Raw genomic sequence first — 8,331 nt, 5'->3', positions numbered from 1 at the left:
TGAGATGGAATATTTGACTAACTAACCAGTTACTCACAACAGAACTCACCCCGCCCCCCCCCCCCAAAAAGAGGGAGGTCCATCCAACATGCAGCAATGTCCCCATGTCACTGCTCATGTGACCCAGAAGTGTTGTCATAAAAATCGTATCTGGGGTGTCAGGGTGACGCTCTGGTATTTGCCCCAAAACTCCATGATAGAAGCAAAATTTGAGCTTTTGCCCAAAGACTAAAGGGTTGCCCTAATGTCCCAGATGTGATGATGTCACTTCTGGGTCACATGGGCAATGATGTGGATATGTAACTTCCAGGGGTGGAATTCTATGAGGAGCTCCTTTGCATATTAGACCACACACCCCTGATGTAGCCAATCCTCCAAGAGCTTACAAGGCTCTTTTTTGTAAGCTCTCGAAGGATTGGCTACATCAGGGGTATGTGGCCTAATATGCAAAGGAACTCCTGCTAGAATTCCACCCCTGGTCACTTCTATGATAGAGTTCTTTTATCCAAATACCAGAGCATCGCCTCCACATCTCAGAAGTGATTGTGTCACTTCCGGGTCACATGGGATGCACACAGACACATCATTGCACCTGAGAGGATTTCCCCCTCTTTTCGGGGGGCAACCATCTGATGGGTAGCAGGGAGGTGGGGCCTGGCACTGAGGGACCCCCCCTCCTTCACTGGGGGTGGGGAGGTGTCTGGCAGCCCCTACCTGTACAGACCCAGCAGAGACGGAAGCCCGATCTCCCCAGTCCAAGTCCGACGCTTCATCCCTCGCTCTGTTTCTCCATATTTTCCCTCTCACAACAGTGATAGCAATCTTTGGGCTCAAAGTACCATCTGAGGTAGAGGACTGATAAGCGTGCTTAAACCAGCCTTGAGGTAATTGCTGCAGGCATTCTCTCCCCCCCCCCCCGCCCCACACACACCCACGTTCCCACAGACAGCAGGAAACACACTGGCCTTCGAAGACCCCTGAGAGGAAATTAAGTTTACAAAGGTGAGGAAAGGCTTGAATGACCTGCTTGCTTCTTAGGCAGTGCCAGATTAAACCCTGGCAGTTGAAATCTTGGGGGCCCCCTCACGAATTATCTCCGTCTGAGCGCCCGTTCCACCGCCCACGGTCCCCGCTGCAGCCTGCAGGCACCTTCTCAGAAGCCCCTTTTACTAAACTGCAGGGAAGAGGCAGAGAGAGGTAAACTTGGCAACAACGCCAGCAGCAGCCGCGCCAGGCAAGTTGGGCAAAGAGCAGCTCAGTTGCTGGCTGCTTGTGCAGGCTGGGAGGGCTGCAAGCAGGGGGAGAAACCAGGGGGGAAAGCTGGCCCGGGGCCCCTAGGCCAGTACCTACTTGGCCTAATTGTTAATCCGGCTCTGTTCGTAGGGGCGGCTGCTGTCAGTTTCCATGTGTATGCAGCCCCTTCAGAAAAAAGGAAAGCTACTCTAGCAGAGCTCTGCACGTGAGGGAACTCACATGGATCCTGTATACGCTGATACTGACGTGTACCCGGCAAAGCGCACAGACGCCGCACACCCTCTCAAGCCGCTCTCAGGCCTGCAGTCACTGGTGCTATCAATTACTCCTCTAATGGTGAGGTGTAAAATAAAAATGTGTTTCGGAGGCTGTTGATAGATCGAGGACAAAGACTGCGCTGAGCTGAGAGTAAATATTCGGCTTTTTTTTTTCAGATAGGGGGTTTTAGGAAGAGAGCAGAACTGTGCTTTCTTTCGAGGTATATTTAAAAACTCTGTGTGTGTGTGTGAATGGAGAGGGGAAGCGTGACGTGCAGACTGTTAAAAGGCAAAGCCCCCGTCCTCTGATTGGCTGCCGGGAAGTGGCTACTCTTTATATGGACGGCAATTGCATTTTCTGTGCTTTGTAACTGCCACAAAGAAAGCAAGAGAAGGGGAAAAGACAGAGAGAGAGACAGAGAGAGAGGGGAAGGCATCTGGACAGCAGTGAGTAAGAGAAGTCTTCTGTGTTCCCTGTGTTGTGATCCTAGAAAGGCTGAGCTAATGCAACCGTTTTTTTATGCTGTCCTAGAACTTTACTGACTCATTCAGGCAGGTGGTGAAATTCCTAGTCGAGCTTATCATAATTTTTAGTCTGGGCCTCCTTCTTTGTGTCCTTTAATATATTTGCAATTGCATGTTTGAAGAGGCAGAATGGGCCAAAATGAACCCGAAACCTTCTAGTTCTATATACATTGTATGAAAGTTTTTCTAAAACAAGGCACAACTTTGGTGTATTCTTTGGGAGACCTGGATAGCAGTGCCGGCTATATACGGGCAAAGCGTTTGTACACGAAAACCAACATACTGTTGATCTGTTTGCCCCAGCCCTGGAAATTAAGGACAGAGTTTAAAAAAACAGATGTGGAATGATCTGTTGAGGCTCCAATAATAAAATCTCCTGTTTATTCATGTATAGGAGGACCTAAAAGACCTACCCTATAGAAATGGAAGCAGAATATATGTTTCATAATAAAATCTGTTAAAATGGCACAGGAAAACGCTAAAGATTTAGCTACTTTAATTAGCATTAATTCAAGGTCTGATCCAGCCAAACCTGCAGTGTCATCCGAAGCAGAATTACACCCTTGTGAGATCACTGAAGTCAATAATTTAGTTTAGTTTATTGGATTTATATTCTGCCCTCCCAGCCAAAGCAGGTTCAGGGCAGCTCACAGTACACAGTCGAATACAATAAAACCATTTACATTAAAATAAGTCTAGAAGGGTATAATTTTGCTGAGTACGAAAAGCCATCTTCCTTTGGAATATATTTTTATTATCGGAATGCAAAATGACTATACGCTAAGTGTCATTATATGATTTCATATTGTCTTGCAATTTGCTATGCCAATGCATAATATGATCCATTTAAAATAAATGTAGTTTTTCTTTTTCCTTTCCTGTACTATAATGCTGTAGTCAGAAGTGCCACCGTTTCAGAAACATTTTGCCGGTGTCTCAAATCTTCAATAAGAGGCAATATTTAGAGCTGATGTTGATTGTAAGCATGTAATTGTGTGTGTTAAGTGTTGTCAGTGATGATCCTGTTCGTTCAAGGTACATATGAACATATGAAGCTGCCTTATACTGAATCAGACCCTCGGTCCATCAAAGTCAGTATTTTCTTCTCAGACTGGCAGCGGCTCTCCAGGGTCTCAAGCTGAGGTTTTTCACACCTATTTGCCTGGACCCTTTTTTGGAGATGCCGGGGATTGAACCTGGGACCTTCTGCTTCCCAAGCAGATGCTCTACCACTGAGCCACCGTCCTTCCCCAGTCTGAGTAGACAATACTGACTTTGATGGACCGAGGGTCTGATTCAGTATAAGGTAGCCATAAATACTCCCGAAGTACAAACTTGGAGTTGGAGAATAGACCTGTCACTTCTTAATTATTTCTAAACTTGCTTTTCCAGTATGGAAAGTCCAGAATATATATATACCAAGCATCCCTAAAGGTTATCCTGTATCTCTTTACATATATATAACATGGCTTGTTATAACATGGCTTATACCATGTCCTGTAAGCTGCCCTGAGCCTGCCTCGGCAGGGAGGGCGGGGTATAAATAAAAAATTTATATATATACACAGAGTCTACAGTGTTAAGGGCTTTAAAAGTTTTCTTTCAAATTAACATTAATCAAGTGCCTATTTCCTTTGCGCCCTATACTGGAGATCGATGGCCTCATAAACAGTCTTCCATATTACTTGACAAGTTAATTCTGCTAGATGAAATAGTATATATATTTGGGGAGGGATGGTGGCTCAGTGGTAGAGCATCTGCTTGGTGAGCAGAAGGTTCCAGGTTCAATCCCTGGCATCTCCAACTAAAAAGGGTCCAGGCAAGTAGGCGTGAAAAACCTCAGCTTGAGACCCTGGAGAGCCGCTGCCAGTCTGAGTAGACAATACTGACTTTGATGAACCGAGGGTCTGATTCAGTATAAGGCAGCTTCATATGTATATGTTCATATAAGATTTCCCCCCATACTGCTAAGACCTTTCGTTCCAGTTGATCTTTGCACTTTAAATTGTTTCCAAAGTAAAATGTTGATGTGCTTCAATCTTTGCTAGCACCATCAGTGAAACTCTTAACAAGTGTTTAACTTTAATTGTAACATGGTCTTAATTTTTAATTCTTATGTTGTTGTTGTTATCTTATTCGAGCATTTGCATAGTTCTTTTAAGGTGCAGATAGATTCCATACTTAACAATGGCCAGAAAAAGGAAAAAAAAGATATGCCCCAAGAGACAGTTTACCACATCTAGCTTACGACTTCCAGCTTTTGTGGAACATTCGTTTCTCTAGCATAGGAGTGGGTGTTGAAGATGAGTGCTAATAATACCTTGGGTTGAACTGATATTTTAGAAACATTTCTAGCTAGCTGTAATGATGGGAGTTTGGCTGCCAGACAGCCTGGCTAAGCCTCTCTATGACGGAGGCTGAGGAGGTCCACCTTGATGTATTTGTATGTACATTTGGAACAAAGATGAAGTCCAATGGTGACTGTTTAATTCTGGGGATAAGCTTTTTGTGTGCACACAAAAGCTTATACCCAGAATTAAACATTGCTGTTCTTCAAGGTGCCACTGGACTCAAACTTTGTTTTGTTGCTTCAGAGCGACACAGCTGCCCGCCTGAATACGTACACTTACTTTGGGTTACTTTGAGAACCAGTTTGGTGTAGAGAGCCAGTTTGGTATAGTGCTTAATTGCGCGAACTCTTCTCTGGGATCAAGCACTAGGATAACATATTAATACAGGCTTATCCCAGTCCCGTGGCACAGAGTAGTAAAGCTGCAGTACTGCAGTTTGAGCTGTCTGCTCATGACCTGAGTTCGATCCCAGCAGAAGCTGGGTTCAGGTAGCCAACTCAAGGTTGACTCAGCCTTCCATCCTTCCGAGGTTGGTAAAATGAGGACCCAGCTTACTGGGGGGAAAGTGGAGATGACTGGGAAGGCAATAGCAAACCACCCCGTAAAAAAAAGTCTGCTGTGAAAACATCGTGATGCAACATCACCCCAGAGTCGAAAAGACTGGTGCTTGCACAGGGAACTACTTTAAAAAAAAAATCTCAGTCCAAAGGTGCATGGCTTCATATGCTAGTGCTGTTCTGCAGCAGGGCGACAAAGAGAATGGGAGCCTTTGAATTATTTTTAAAAGGCTTGAATAAAAAAGAAAAAATACGATCGAGGACTTCAGACTATTTAAGATCTGCGTGCGCCTGCCCCTATGTGTGCGCACAAACACACACACATACACATAAACATTAGAACATAAGAGACGCTCATGTTGGATCAGGCCAATGGCCCATCCAACTCTGTGTCACAGTGGCTAAAAAACCCAGGTGCCATCAGGAGGTCCATCAGTGGGGCCAGGACACTAGAAGTCCTCACTCTGTTGCCCCTCCCAAAGCACCAAGAATACAGAGCATCACCGCCCCAGACAGAGAGTTCCATCTATACCTAGTGGCTAATAGCCACTGATGGACCTCTGCTCCAGATGTTGATCCAATCCCCTCTTGAAGCCATCTATGCTTGCAGCTGCCACCACCTCCTGTGGCATGGTAGAAAAGCTCAACTAGATATTCCTCCTACCCAATATACCATTGCTGGTTCTCAGATTCCAATTTAACATTGATGTGATGCTGTAATATTTATATATCCATTCGTATACAGCATAGAATGTCATACGTTAAACCACTTTCCTCTGGTTTAACCTTGCTCCAATATTGATGATATGTTTGCCCTCTTCTGATAATGTTGTCTTGAGCAAACAGTTTCCTTTCCCACATTTGCATGTATACAGCAATGTTTTTCCATATCCATAATGAACTATTGCCCAGTCTTGGATGGCCCAGGCCAGCCCAGTTTTGCCACATCCTGGAAGCTAAACAGGGTCGGCCCTGATTGATACTTGGATCGGAGACCACCAAAGAAACCCTGTGTCCCTTTGCAGAGGCAGGCCGTGGCAAACCAGCCGGTCTGGTGTCGTGGTTAAGTGCGTGGATTCTTGTCTGGAAGAACCGGGTTGGATGCCCCACTCCTCCACTTGCAGCTGCTGGAATGGCCTTGGGTCAGTCATAGCTCTCGCAGAGGTTGTCCTTGAAAGGGCAGCTACTGTGAGAGCTCTCTCAGCCCCACCCACCTCACAGGGTGTCTGTTGTGGGGGAGGAAGATAAAGGAGACTGTGAGCCGCTCTGAGTCTCTAAGATTCGAGTGAAGGGCGGGATATAAATCCAATATAATCTTCTTCTTCTGATTGTCTCTTGCCTTGAAAACTCTACGTAGGGGGGTCAAACATGTAGCCTGGGGGCCAAATCAGGCCCTTGGAGGGCTTCCGTCAGGTCCCCAAGCAACTGGCTGTCATCTGCTTCCTTCTCCCTCTCTCTTGCTTCCTTCCGCAGCTCAGCTTGCTTTACAAGGCTTGCTCAATCACACAGGAGTTACTGAGCCAAGCCTGTCTTCCTTCTATAGGCTGTGGCTCCCCCTCCCCAGTCCCCTGGGGAAGGCAGGAAAGAGCTGGAGCTTCCTTTGCCCAGTCCCCTGGATCCCATGGGAGAAGCACAAAGAAAGCACCTTTAAGACCAACATGTGCTAATGTTTTAAGCATGTTTTATTTGAAGGTTTTAAAAAAATCTTTAATCGTGTTTTGTCTGTGTCCTTTAAAAAGTTGATATCTCTGCTACCTGATCTTAAATAGGTACCCCCACGGCCCGGCCCAACAAGGTCTCATTTATGTCAGATCTGGCCCTCAGAACAAATGAGTTCGACACCCCTGCCCTACAGGGTTTCCACAAATCAGCTGTGATTTGATGACAAGAAAAAAAAGTGCATAGCAACAGCAACCACAATCTCACCACTAGGAGTAACCTAAATGCATCATTTTCCTTTCTCCCCTCTAACTTAGAAGAGCAGTCTTGGGACTCTGTGGGGTTTTCTCTTCTTCTGTTCCCTCTATAACTCGAAAGGTGCCATGTTGAAATTGATCGGCCCTGCCATCCAATGTGCAAGGAAGACCCAGTTCTGTTTCCACTTGTTTTCAGCTGAAGAAGAACAGGTGATTAGAAAGCTGCCCTAAGCAGGCTTTCTCCGAAGTCCATCTAATTGAGCTCAGATCCTCCAATCCAGATAAGCAGATTGCTGCAGGACGGCAGACCCTTTGTCCTGGACACCGGGTGGGAGGCAGGTCCCAGGCCCCACAAGAAGCAACAGCAGGGATTCTCAGGTCCCTTCTCGAAAGACACAATCCAGAGTCTTCCTCCAGAGAGGACTCATCCTCCCATGTTCCACCAGGGTGATCCCTGTATGTAGCTGGAGTAGGATCCAGTTATGAGGAGGAGGAGGAGGAGGAGGAGGAGAAGAAGAAGAAGAAGAAGAAGAAGAAGAAGAAGAAGAAGAAGAAGAAGAAGAAGAAGAAGAAGAAGAAGAATTGCAGATTTATACCCCACCTGTCTCTCTGAATCAGAGTGGCTCACAATCTCCTATATCTTCTCCCCCCACAACAGACACCCTGTGAGGTGGGTGAGGCTGAGAGGGCTCTCACAACAGCTGCCCTTTCAAGGACAACTCCTGTGAGAACTATGGCTGACCCAAGGCCATTCCAGCAGGTGCAAGTGAAGGAGCGGGGAATCAAACCCGGTTCTCCCAGATAAGAGTCCGCGCACTTAACCACTACGCCAAACTGGCTCTCACATGTACCCCTGTACATATGTCTTTGAGAACAAAGCAGGAGTCCAGTAGCATCTTTAAGACCAACAAACTTTGATTCAGAATGTAAGCTTTCGTGTGCATGCAGACTTCTTCAGAAGAGGAAAGAGGTACGCTATAGCTGATGGGGTTTAGAATGCAAAGTGGTACAAAGGTAAAATCCAGTAGCCGAACAGTAAACTTAAATTCAGAAAACCTTTGATCTGGGTTGCATTAGCGTGGGAAACCAATAAAACAGTAACATGTCAGAATGTGAGGATGTCTGTTAATTATTCTATTGCTAATAAGCCTGGGTCAAAATGAGACAGCATTTCTTTCCCAGAAGTTTTTCCTGCCCAACTAATATACCTTTTAACATGTAACATACGTAAATATATACATCATTCTTGTTTGCCATTAGAAAAATATATATATCAAAATATAGTGGAAGATGGAAGATATGTAATGAGATAAACAGCCAATATCCCTTGTTTGAGTATGTCAATACAAAAACATTATTCTGATACACCATCCTAAAAGAGAATACACTGGAATATTGTGGATATATAGCCATACTTAGTGAAAGTGGGTTTAGCATGTGCAATAAGATAAAAAACCAATATCCCTGTTCA

The 8,331-nt window shown here is 45.4% G+C and overlaps 1 protein-coding gene across 2 annotated transcripts in view; it reads left to right on the top strand.

Annotated features, from left to right (window-relative positions):
- The first annotated feature begins 895 nt into the window (after positions 1-895).
- Positions 896-8,331, top strand: part of DDC (dopa decarboxylase) — a 59,901-nt gene continuing 52,465 nt past the window's right edge. The window contains exon 1 of one of the 2 annotated variants that reach the window (XM_060247784.1): positions 896-1,002. The gene's annotated coding sequence lies outside the window, so the exon portion shown is untranslated. Of the gene's footprint in view, positions 1,003-1,873; positions 1,959-8,331 lie in introns of those variants that run through there. The other variant, XM_060247783.1, reaches the window with a different exon arrangement.

This window comes from Heteronotia binoei, chromosome 10 (genome assembly GCF_032191835.1).
Source record: "Heteronotia binoei isolate CCM8104 ecotype False Entrance Well chromosome 10, APGP_CSIRO_Hbin_v1, whole genome shotgun sequence".
Taxonomy (NCBI): domain Eukaryota; kingdom Metazoa; phylum Chordata; class Lepidosauria; order Squamata; family Gekkonidae; genus Heteronotia; species Heteronotia binoei.
The sequence above is the reverse complement of the archived record's forward strand: the minus strand, read 5'-3'. Positions and strand labels throughout refer to the sequence as shown.